Source organism: Hyla sarda, chromosome 1, assembly GCF_029499605.1.
Source record: "Hyla sarda isolate aHylSar1 chromosome 1, aHylSar1.hap1, whole genome shotgun sequence".
Lineage (NCBI taxonomy): Eukaryota > Metazoa > Chordata > Amphibia > Anura > Hylidae > Hyla > Hyla sarda.
This window is the reverse complement of record NC_079189.1, coordinates 561,677,271-561,691,052: the sequence shown is the minus strand read 5'-3', so window position 1 is coordinate 561,691,052 and position 13,782 is coordinate 561,677,271. Positions and strand designations below refer to the sequence as shown.

General features: G+C 37.9%; 1 protein-coding gene across 17 annotated transcripts in view; it reads left to right on the top strand.

Annotated features, from left to right (window-relative positions):
• Window positions 1-13,782, top strand: part of CELF4 (CUGBP Elav-like family member 4) — a 1,140,249-nt gene that overhangs the window by 322,291 nt on the left and 804,176 nt on the right. The window lies entirely within an intron of this gene.

Here is a 13,782-nt window from a genome sequence, read left to right as displayed (position 1 = left end):
GCTCTAATTGTATACTGCTGCTGCTATCTCTATGGGATCAGGAATATAGAAGTTATACAGTACATCTCCCCTACAGCATTATCTGTATACTGAAGCTATCTCTATAGGATCAGGACATATAGTAGTCATATACCTCCCCTCCATCTCTATCTATATACTGCTTCTGCAATCTCTATAGGATCAGTACATATACATAGTTATATCCTTCTCCTCCAGCTGTATCTGTATGCTGCTGCTCTTTAATGGGATCATGAATATAATAGTTGTACACCTCCCCTGGGGCTGTGTTCACACATTACTTTTTTTTTCTGTGTTTTAACTTATTTTGCTGTGATTTCCCCAAAATTGTGACAATAAAAATGGTGACATGACATGTCCTAGCTGCATGTAAAAAGTTTTGATTAGCAGGGGTCTGGTTGTTCAGACCTCCACTGATCAGGAGAACGAGCCGGGAGAAGACAACGTGAGTGCGTATTCCTCTCCCTGCTCTGTGTCACATGATCTAGACACAGAACAAGGAGAAAATAGCCCAGTCCATTGCATGTAGCGTAGAGGATCTTCAGTGATACTGACTAACTTCTCATACTTCATGGTTTTTGATTTTCTAGCACAATGCTCTTGAAGTTTGACTATGACAATGGGACATTCATATAATCTTTAGAGCACAACCAAACAACTATGGCTCCTTAAGGTGCACATAATTCATCTGGTAAAGAATCATCCACAGTAACTAAGTTCTCCTTCCTCTTTCTGAAGGCCTTGGATTCGGTTCTATGTTGTGTTTGCAGCCTGGCAAAGTCCCATTATTTGGTACACTGAGTCATTTGGTATTGGTGCCAGTAATTTTCTGTAAGACTGCTTTGTGGGATTCCGTCAGTCATGATTATGTCGATGGCTCCAAAGGGAACTTGTACAGGAGCGCTTTGCACTTAACGGTCTAACATTTAAGAGACAAATCTAATGAGGTTACTGCATTGGTGCCCTATAAAACAAATTCACAGTTATCAACCTTGACAAAAAGTACCGTTCATGAGCTCACTCCTAGCTAACCAATACGGACTGGCAAGGTTATTAAGGGTAAGTGTAGTCTTAAAGATTGGGCAGCAGGCCCATGTCTATCTATATATGGATATTATTTACTGGTAGCTTAATGCTTGTTTCCAGCACTGTAAATCTTAATAGTGACATCTCAGCATTGTGTGCAACCATCAGGTCAATGAGCAGATACAGTATGTTATCATAGTCAATAAACATTTGCCATCATTCACACAATCAAGATTTCTAGTCAAGTATTGTTGGAAATGTATCAGCTGCCTCTCCCTGAAATGAAGGCTTGAATAGAGTGGATTGAAGGAAGTCTTTCATGGCATTTTGGGCTATCCACACTCTTCGTGGTCAAGCTTATTCATGAACATGATTTTTGATCCATGGGGGGCTGCAACAAATTTAGCAGAAGTATACATCAAAAGGGGAAACATCATCTGGAAACAAAATATCCCAGGAACATTGTTTTATGCAAATGGCAAAAAAAATTTAATAAAATAATAATTAGATAGTGCCACAATCCTTGTGGAGTAGGATTCCCAAGGGGAAAAGTATAGAAGGTGTTCAAAGCTTTTACTATAGACCAGGGTTCTTGTGTTCAGGATCTGAAAACAGCTGGCTGTCGGTATTGGGTCCGTCATGGAGCGGTGGAAGACACTGAGTTAGAAGATTAGCATACACTAATTCTCCCTTTGTCAGGTTCAGCCCTTGACCTAATGAAGGGAGGAGTAGTCCTCCTGAAACGTGTTGTCCCGACTTGAATCTCCTAAAAAAAAATTATTTCTTCACATCTCTGATGCATTCTGTGAAGTATACTATGTGAGAGAGCTAAGCTAAAAGTCAGATCCCAAGGAGGGGGGTTCCCTGCAAGTGAATGCTGAAGACCATAATGAGACCACTAGCTTAGGGTGCACACAGCATGTCGATGGTCTTGTGAGATTCCGACCCATGGCTCTCTTGCTGTAAAGCCACTTAGATAGCATTCTAATACCTATTTCCTAATATTGCATCCATGAATCCAATTTGAGTTTATATGGATATTGCATGCAAAACAAAAAAAATGTAAAATAATGTGGTGTGCCCAATCATAAAGTATTGATATGATCCTTCGAAAGTCAGTCCTTGTAATGCTGACTCCAATTATCATTGTGTAGCTTGGTCGACCAAAAGAAAAATATTAATTTTCTAAAAGTGGGATTTATGTATTAATCTGACTTTACAATGCTTAATTGACCCATGGGCCAAGCTTAGAAGCCAACAAATAAAACCAATACATCACAATATGTTCCACTGTATCCCACAGAGCAAAAATGGTTTCTCTTACGCAGCATAAAAAAATAATCACAGCCTGTCATGCCGGCGCAGCCAAATTTAGAGCCAGATAAGTACACTGTGCTGTAACAACTGTGCTTAAAGTGAACAATGTTCCAGTGGTGAATTTCAGAAAATCATCAAATACTCTTTTGTAAGAAAATTTGAGATCACATTAAAGTTATTTGTTTGCAGTTATTACAAAAATGCAAGGGGAGCGAAATGTTCCATTTTCTTCCCGAACCCATTGGGCAATTTGGAGATATACAGTACTTTGCATTTATCTGTGAGAGAACATTCGAGAACAAGGGTTTTGATTTGTCCAGCATAATAATGAAATAGAAGACTAGAAATGAGTACATGAACACAGTCAGGGATAATCCACAGTCCTAGTGTTTTGCGGATAAGTTGTATGTGATATTCCACCCCTGGTGACACCCTGAAAGTTTTTTGGGAAGGTTCATGAGTCAATGCACACAACACTATGTATTTTTATATAAAAATATTGGGCTCTAAACACACAACAGGAGGTTTTCCACCTTGAGGCAACTTTCTGCGCTGCATATGTTTTGGATGCTTTGGCAGAATTTTGATCATGGTCATGGTAGATGCAATCCAAAACATCTGCAGTGCCAAGGGTTGCCCATGCCTGGTCTAGGTCACAGATTCCTTTAGCATACAACATTACAGCACAGAAATTAACAATGTTCATTGTGGAAATGTAACTCAGTATAGATGGGAAAACGGCATAAAACATCAGTTAGAGACAATGAGGCAGTTCAGATACAAGGCTTCTTTAATGTCCAAAACAACATATACAGCAGTATTCACAATGGCACCAAACAAAACCTGCTTGTCTAAGCCTTAACTAAACACTGCCCACCACTATACAAGTGGCTTACTACCAGCTACCCAACCAGCAATTGTCCCAGGAGAGGCTAGCAGACTTCATGATACTAGGTCAAGATTCTCACATCCGCTCAAGGCAGACTAACTCTCAGCTATTCCTAAAGTTCATATTAAGCTGTCTTCAGAACCTGTGCTGCTCTGGTCTATAAAATCCAGGCCCAAAAATAAGACTCAGCAAAAGTCCCTAACAAGCTAAATCTTGCCAAGCATTTAGATATCTCCTGGATTACCATAATTCACCCAGCTCTCTTGGATTAGATATGTGCTTTTAGGAACCTGGTGTCCATATGTACAACAGGTACCTAAGGGAAGTAAAGCAATCCCCAACCACCACTCCTGTTACTGGCTCACACCATGTTGACATATCTGGGTTATGTACACATCTGTTTGCAGAGTCTGTTGTAGATGAACAAAATTGTGGAACCCATTAACTCATCAGGGTCCATCAGGCACCATTGCTGTCCAGTCTTGGGTCTTGGTTTCTATTGATTACAATGTTAACGGAGCCTTAAATGACCCAGGGTTTTCCAGCCTAGTCATTTATAGCATTTTAGCAATGGAAATTTTGTATTTTTAGATTGAAGTGTCAGATTTTGAAACAATGCAACAAATATTCAGATAAAGAAACTTTTTTCTTAAAGGCTAAGTTCTCACAACCTATAACTCATGTAACAGATGTAACATCTAACCCGATTGTAGGAATTATTGTACGATGTCCCATTACTCACATGTGTATTCACAAAGGATCACAAAGTCTAAAAAAAAAAACTGCCAGCTATGATGATCATCACATATGTTACTTCATGTAGGGACCTTAGAGAGATAAGAAGGAATCTCCATACAGAAAGCATCAAGCAATTGAATGCTTATCTTGGGCACAATTTATGTGTGCTTGCTTGAACTAGAAAATAAATAACTAATGGTTTTTAGGCTGTCATAACGGAATTATTGTATTTAAATAACAAATTAAATCAATAAATAAGAACCATAGAGATCTAATGAAGTAAGGTCATAGAGATTGTGGATCAGATCAAGTTGGCAGTGTGAGACCATATAGGGTTTCCAGTTTCACAAGGTAAAGAAACAAAAAATAGAAAGTGTGAACCAGTCTGTTATAGCTGAAACAAGAAGATTGAAGAGAGTTATGAACTAGGGGTGAAAGAGGAGACAAGACAACATGCCCTCTATAGGTTAGGTGTTGTAATGACATGAACCCTATGAACCATGACAGGAAGAGGGAGTATCACTTCTAGTTTTCCTTACGATGCCTTTACGTTCTTTCTTGAAATATCGTAGATGATGTAGACTTCTTAAGGACCTGACTGTGGTCAGCAAATTTGGGCTAGGTTTGGAGGATGTTCACTTCAAATCGGGGTAGTGAAATAAAAAGCAGTAAAATAAAAAGAGTATAGAAATCAGTAAGAACTGTTGTTTTTCATCGTTTTCAAAGCTCAGTTACATCCTAACTGCCCAGTCCAAAATATGGTTTTGTCTTTCATGCCAAGTTATACTGTACAGTATGTCCTTCAGATCTGCGTACAACATCACTAAAGACGTCTTTATGTAATTAAAGCATTGTAACAATAATGGTTGATGCAGCAAACTAACTTTGCAACATTGAGCCTTGACATTGAGAGTTAGAGGGCTAAGGCGCGAGAATGTGAGTAACTGACGCTGATGAGGGCTTGTGCCAGGTTTTCTAGCATCATGCCATTTTTTCTGCTGTGCTGGTACTTGTCCGCCATGAATCTGATAGAAAAGATCTCTCAAGAGATCCATTTGTCAACAAGAATCATCATCCCCTTTGCAACAGAACCCAGGAATCGGATTAGCAGGTGGGGGCTGCTGCGCCGTACAAAATGACAGATTAGACGAGGACAAGCCGATTTTTTGTGCTAATGTCAAGCATGGGTTCGGTGTAATTGCTGACCTCTGCTGAGGCCTCATAAAATGCAGTTAAGTGGTACCCACTGCACAGCAACAAGAACCTTGGCAAGCAAAAAAATAAAAAATACACATGATTGCAAACTACTTTCTGTAAAACAGAGATCCCCTGTTCTCATTTGGCAGCCTTGTCCTCCTGGGTATTGCCCACTGCGAAATATCTTCATCCATCTTTCTGACTTTCTGCTTAACAACTCAGTAACCTCATCCAATCTTAATACCCTTCAGCTTGAGAAGCAAAATGCAGAAAAGCGGACAAAGGGAAAAAAAATAAAAAAAATAAATGCAAACAGATGGGTGTTAAGCATCTAGTGTACTATACACTGCACAACACTCAGATGTCGACTGGCGAACCAGATGTGACTTCCTGATGGATTTCTATCTTGCCGTTGATTGGGCAGTATATACTGTTTAGTGGTAGAAGACTTTATGGCCATCATCTGCTCAGCGTGAATTTCCAGCAGCATTACGATGGGAAGAGGGAACGACTAAACTCAGCTCGATCTCCATGAGTTCTGACAAACCTCTTCATAATTCTGCCATGACCTAGTCTATAGACAAAAGGAAGCAGAGCTCCTTATAGGGCAATGCATTTGATAAATGGAAAAGTTTAATAAAATGGAGACTCTCTTGGGGGGGGGGGGTCTGCTCACCTACAGACGCAACCACTATGCAAGCAGAGAGTATAGGTGGTGCAGCCTTCATGGTGTCGGCACGGAGAACCACGTCCGCTGTATGGTGCAGTTGTCCAAGGAAGGGAAGAAAAGCTGACTATATGGTGGAATCCACCAGTCAGATAGTGATGGATAACATCACAAGAATTTGTTATTGTAGAACCTTCATCAGGTGTACTGGTGTGTAAGCATGCCAGTACACCTATTGAAGGTTCTACAATAAAACATTCTTGTGATATTTATCTAACACTATCTGACTGGTGGAATGGGCCATATAGCTGATTTTTCTTCCCTACACTGAACAACAATCTGGTATTTGGCTTTCCAAGATTGCATTCTGAGACTGTAATGTTTGGCTCTGGCCAAACACGAAGAGTTAAATGACTCTAGTTGGGCTGGAGCTGCTTGGAGCTCACCTGTGTCATCTGGGTGTGGTTCTCAGCTCTGATACCTATCAGGAACGTTTATCCCTGATCACCTTCCCATATAAGCTAGGAGCAGTGATCAGTTCAATGTCTGTGAAAGGCTATACCTTAGCTGACACCTCCTGCTTTTTGGATTCCTGCTTGTATATTGATCTTTGGCTTTTCCCTTGACTCTTCTCTTGCTCTCCTGTTCCTGTACTCCGCTATCTCCTGGTACCAAACTTGGCTACACTGACATTGATTTGACCATGTGTGTCTTAGTGTATCTCTGTTTATGTGGCCCCAGCTGTTCATCAACTCATACTGTTTTTGTATTTTATTATTTTGACAATGCTTCCCCAGCACTTAGCAGGGAGGGTTTGTCATTGTGGTTGTCGATCTGTCACTTAGGGCGGATAGGCAATAGAAAGGGATAGTGGCTGTGGGTGAGTTAGGGCTTCACTGTTCCCTGCCCATATATGACAGAGACATGCTCTTATTCTTGTTGTCTCATGTAGAGCTACATAAATATCTTATTGCGATAAAATGATGGCCCGTGATGAACTACACCTTTGCTATATCTTTCTTTTGGCTAACATTTGGAGGATATCAAGAAAGGTGTTCCAAACTGGGGTTTGTGATGTAGGAGGTGTTGCAGATACTAAAGAGGGTACTAGTGAGGGTATATTTGGTTGACTGGGTCTGAGAAATCATTACTTGTTCTCTAATAACTTGTAACGGAGTACATGTGGAAAACAGAAACACAATGGAAGGTCCATTATGTTTCAACTGTTCATGCCTACTCCATTCCATGATACTAGAAAAATAGATAAGTATAGCTAATAGGATAATATAGAGTGAGGGACATGCCTTGATGGGTCTGAGTTTGCAAGTTAGGAATGAGACTATTTATTATTTATGTGTACTCTCCTTTGTGTGAGGCCTTGTTTACATCACAATTGTGTCCTGCATGGCACATAGACATCATCAACCTGTCAAAATGAGATGCTGATATATACACACATGGGCCCCATTGACTTTACTGTCCCTAATCTAGACAGCTAGTGACTAAGTTTGGTTAATTTCTCAAATGTATACATGTTTGTACTTGGACTCAAAAGCACACCATGCCTCTGAGTCTGAATCAGTTCCGGATGACCCGACTGTAGTCACTAGCTGACTATGTTCCGGCCATTTAAGTCAATGGGGCCTATGTCTGTCCTTTCTCATGTACATTGGCATCCCATTTTGACAGATTGTTGATGTGTATGTGACACAGAGGACACAATTGTGATGTCAACAGAGCCTAAGTTGTGGTCAGTCTTTACAGTATAAAAAAAAATGGTGCTCAAATAATAGAACGAGGATGTCAGGTATTTGGACATGTCCACTACCCAGATCACCCAAATGACAAATGGGAGCCATGAACATTTCCATTAAATTGGAGATTATTCAGAATGTAGAATAAGTTCTGTTTTCTTTCAGGCAGCATGATGAATGGAGCACAAAAGGTGCCCACAGTTGTCACCAAGTTTGTTCGCTGTGTCAACCTACAGATGTGTCCTTCCTTATTTTTTCTCTTGTCTCAAAATATCTTAAGATGTGAGATAGGAGATGAATAACAATAAATGAATAAAAAAAAATATAATAAAAAAATATATATAAATAAAAACATAAATTTGCAATACTTCGTCCCCCAGTGGTTTGCATGTGAATTGCAGCTTGTTACAAGTTTTCCTAACATATATCAATAATGCACCAAATGTTTGTCTTCTTTGGACACTGGAGTAGTAAACAAAATTCATGGAACGGTTAGGTTAGACACATCTGGGGGTTACGTCTTCTACTGGCGCCATAATCCATTGAAAGCAACCTTTGAACCCCCCCCCCCCCCCCCACACACACACACACAGACACACAAAATAAATAAATCAAATCAAATGAAGTAAATGCTGGCTCCTGTACTATAAAGCACCCCAGAACCCCTCAACAATCTGTGCGACGACCTATTTACTTGACTAAAGTGACAATAGTCATTTGTAGACATTTTCATTCTTTTACATGTATTTTTTCTCATATATATATATATATATATATATATATATATATATATATATATATATATATAAAAGCTAACATTGTATGAGAGAAAAATATTTTTTGCTTTTCTCTTTGTTTCTTGTTGGGTAAAAAAAAAAAAAAAATGCAGTAAAAGCCGAAGCCGCCACATTCTTTCAGCGATTAGTAGTAAAATTGAATCAGTTCAAATATAGTTCACAGTGTCAGCCATTTGTGAGAGATCATAACTTTATTTTTTATTATTTTTTTCCCCTGAATTGCTGCATAATTGAAAGCTATTTACACTGACATAGGCTGGAAAATATAAATAACCTGCACAGACGTAATGTTTATTGGGAAAATTATATGAGTCTGGTCTGGAACTAACACAACAGTAAAGGTGTTCAGTGATTTCATAGAATAAATCCTAAATGTGATACATTGTAATGGGATGGGGGTCGGTTATATCACATTGCACTGTCCATTGAGGGTATATTGGTGGTGGATTTCCTAATGTACAGTATACACAGTATTTTTTAGACATGCTGCATTGTATACTTTTTTGGATACTGCCCTATTGAATAGAGCACATGTCTGTGCTATTTCATATATCAAACCTAATTATACCTGTATAGAAGCAATATATCATTTTTTAGGCCTCTGTCAAATATTGAGCTCAATGGATTTGTCTATGTACACTTAAAAGACAGACTTAAACAGACTTTGCTGGTTAAAGATAGATAGATAGATATGAGATAGATAGATATGAGATAGATAGATAGAAAGATAGATAGATATATATGAAATAGATAGATAGATAGATAGATAGATATGAGATAGATAGATATGAGATAGATAGATAGAAAGATAGATAGATAGATATGAGATAGATAGATAGATAGATAGATATGAGATAGATAGATATGAGATAGATATGAAATTGATGGATAGATAGATAGATAAGAGATAGATAGATATGAGATAGATAGATAGATATGAGATAGATAGATATTTGAGAGATAGAGAAATAAATAGAAGATAGATATATATTTGAGAGATATACAGATAGATAGATAGATAGATAGATAGATAGATATGAGATAGATAGATAGATATTTGAGAAATAGATAGATAGATAGATATTTGAGAGATAGATATTTGAGAGACAGATAGATAGATATGAGATAGATATGGGATAGATAGATAGATAGATAGATAGATATGAGATAGATAGATATTTGAGAGATAGATAAATAGATAGAAGATAGATACTTGAGAGATAGACAGATAGATAAATAAATAGAAATGAGATAGATAGATACATAGATAGATAGATAGATAGATAGATAGATAGATATTTGAGAGATAGATAGATATATAGATAGATATGTGATAGATAGATATTTGAGAAATATATAGCTAGATAGATGAATAGATAGATACATATGAGATAGATAGATATGAGATAGATAGATATTTGAGAGATAGATAGATAAATAAATAGATAGAAGATAGATAGATAGATAGATATGAGATAGATAGATATTTGAGAAATAGATAGATAGATATTTGAGAGATAGATATTTGAGAGACAGATAGATAGATATGAGATAGATATGAGATAGATAGATATGAGATAGATAGATAGATATTTGAGAGATACATAAATAGATATAATATAGATAGATAGATACTTGAGAGATAGACAGATAGATAAATGAATAGATATGAGATAGATAGATAGATAGATATTTGAGAAATAGATAGATAGATATGTGATAGATAGATAGATGGGATATAGATAGATAGATAGATAGATAGATAGGATATAGATAGATAGATAGATAGATGGGATATAGATAGATAAATAGATAGATATATAGTAGAAGGAGAGCAGCACCCAAAAAAAGAGAAATTCGGTGCACGCAGAGTCCAGACCCGGGTCAGGGATCCATGTATAAGCAGAAATTGGAAATATCCGCAGCACACTGAGTAGTAAAATTCAAAAAAGTTTTATTCCATCACAGTGGGGGTGTCCAGAACAACGTTTCAACCAGCTCCCTGGTCTTTTTCAAGCTCAGTATACAATGTGCACAACACAAAATTTATAGGGGTACTAATCAAGTACCAAGATAAGTGTCAATCAAAACATAACATCAAATACAGTATAGAAAAGAATCACTCACAAAATTATGATCAAATACATCATACAAAAATAGTGAAAATATGCAAATCAATCCATCATTATTTCAAAAGTGTACATAAATACTGTGCTATGTGCACCAATACCTTAATAGGTATCTTGGGCCGCCGCGCACGCGCAGTTTCTTTGTTTACAAGCCAGAGTTTGTCCGGGTGAGTGAGCTTCCCTTAGCAACTGCTTTGTTTTTAATTTTTACACAGGTGTCTGATTTATATAATCAGATACCTATTAAGGTATTGGTGCACATAGCACAGTATTTATGTACACTTTTGAAATAATGATGGATTGATTTGCATATTTTCACTATTTTTGTATGATGTATTTGATCATAATTTTGTGAGTGATTCTTTTCTATACTGTATTTGATGTTATGTTTTGATTGACACTTATCTTGGTACTTGATTAGTACCCCTATAAATTTTGTGTTGTGCACATTGTATACTGAGCTTGAAAAAGACCAGGGAGCTGGTTGAAACGTTGTTCTGGACACCCCCACTGTGATGGAATAAAACTTTTTTGAATTTTACTACTCAGTGTGCTGCGGATATTTCCAATTTCTAGATAGATAGATAGATAGATAGATAGATAGATAGGATATAGATAGATAGATAGATAGGATATAGATAGATAGATAGGATATAGATAGTATATAGAAGTTAGATAGAATGGCAGTGCAGTCTGTCTTAGTTCATATATTGGTTATAGACTTGTCGTACACCCTCAGTGTATGCAGTGAATTTATGAATATGTAATGTATGTATGTAAATTTCGCTTTCATTCCTGATTATACTGTCTATTGATAGTTTTCATGTTTCATGCCAACTCATTTGCAGCTTGTTTTACAATGCAGTGAAGCGAGCGGCCAGCTGAATATACACTGTATATAAAGAAACGCGCCTCCGTGCCTTTCCGCTGCTTACACTACTTGGAGAATTACAAAGCCGTGTCATCATTTATACTTTTTCACTAAATGAATTGATGCTGTGACTACTTCCAAGGCTGAGGCTGGCAGTGCGGGGCAGCCATGCAGAGAATGAATGCAGGAGTCTAACTACACAGTGCAGATAGAGAAATGTTTTTATTAAGGCCTTTTAAACTGGACATGCTCTTTATGGCACCTATTGGATATCAATATTCATAGAGTGTATGACCATAGACGTGTCATTGGGGCATTCCTCTGTTGTACTGATATTGGATACAGGTTGTGCGGTAGTTATATTAGAAGTTGTCTTCTCGAGGTCAGTATACATGGTTACATGGATACATGGTTCAAAACTGGTTATTGTGTCTGAGCCACAAGCCTTGGGGAAAGCCTTATGTAACTTATTCTTAATCATGTTATCAGGGCCAGAACATACTAAACAGTAGATCTAAAAAAAGTCCCCCGCTGCCACCATGATGGAAGCCTCCATTGCTTTCCTTGCTCCAAGTAACTTATAATAGACTTTGGTTGGTGTAACATGGTAACATAGTTCTGGGCACCATTCTGGGTACTGTAGTCCTCCCATTCCCTATATTACTCTGGTTGCCCGTCTTTGAACCCTCTCCAGCTCCACTATATCTTTCTTGTACACTGGTGCCCAGTACTGTACACAGTATTCCATGTGTGGTCTGACCAGTACTGTACACAGTATTCCATGTGTAGTCTGACCAGTACTGTACACAGTATTCTATGTGTGGTCTGACTAGTGATTTGTACAGCGGTATAATTATTTCCTTGTGGTGGACATCTATGGTAAAATCTCTTAATCTATAAATATATATATATATATATATATATATATATATATATATATAACTCAATGTGTGTGTGTGTGTGTGTATGTATGTGTGTATGTTCTAGCATCACATCCAAACGGCTGAAGATATTAACATGAAACTTGGCACACATGTTACTTATGTGTAAACAACAAACATAGTATAGGTGATTTAACCCTTACCCACCCCATTTGCAAGGGGCGGGGTTTTGGTTTAAAGTCCTATACAAGTCTAGGGGAAATACATGTTACTGCATAACTTCCAAACGGCAGGAGTTATTTCCATAATACTTGGTCACATGTTACTTATATGTCAACTTAAAATATAGGATAGTTAATTTAGCCCTTAACTACCCTCATTTGTGCGGGGCTGGGCTTTTGTTTAAAGTCCCATGCAAATCAATGGGAAATGTCTGTTCCAACATAACTTCCGTACGGCTGGAGATATTTTAATAATACCTGGTACATATATTACTTATATGTCAAACAAAAAGAAATGATAGTTAAATTAACCTTTACCTACACCCTCATATAAAAGATGTTTTATTGTTTCAAGTCCCATGCAAGTATATGGGACTTCCAGTACCTTACTCCAGAGCTCTGCTCTGCATCTCCTGGTGAATGTGTCAGTCCGGCTTGCAACCCCCCCCCCCCCTCATCTCACAAATACACGCCCACTGTTTAAGTCCCAATCCTTTTATTTTCTACCCTTTTTGTGCATTGATCTGTCCTGCAAGTCATGCCCAGTCCCACAAAGCCACATCCCTTTCTATTTTCAGCTTACAATATTTTCGTTACAAATCAGTCCCACCTGAGGACAGGATATGAGGATGGGACATAATGACGTGATATGAGGACGGGATATAAGGTCAGGATGTGAGGACGGAATATGAGGATGGGATATGAGGTAGGGATATGAGGATGGGATATGAGGTTGGGATATGAGGTCGAGATATGAGGATGGGATATGAGGTCAGGATATGAGGTCGAGATATGATGACAGGATATGAGGACAGGATATGAGGACGGATATGGGGTTGAGATATGAAGACGGGATATGGGGTTGGGATATGACAACAATATATGAGGACGGGCTATGAAGTCAAAAGCTTCCTACTTTGTTTATTTTTCTCCCCAACAAGGATTAGGAAGGAAAAACCGGGCAACGCCGGGTACTCAGCTAGTAAGTTATAAAGTTGTGTTAGATGTTGGACATTCATCTTTACATCCTTTCTCTTAGGGTAAATGCACATTAGATGGATGAGTTGTGGAAACAACATCTGTGTAAAATCCACTTAAAAATCCGGACAGATGTTGGAGCAGATTTGGTGTGCAAACTGTGTAGATTTTATCTTCCCCTTTGATTGTAATGGGGCCATCTTATAAATAAATAAATCAGGATTCTAATTTCTCACAAAGTTAATTGTATATTGTTACCCACTAGCAAAACACTTGATAGACCGCAGTTCATGTTACAA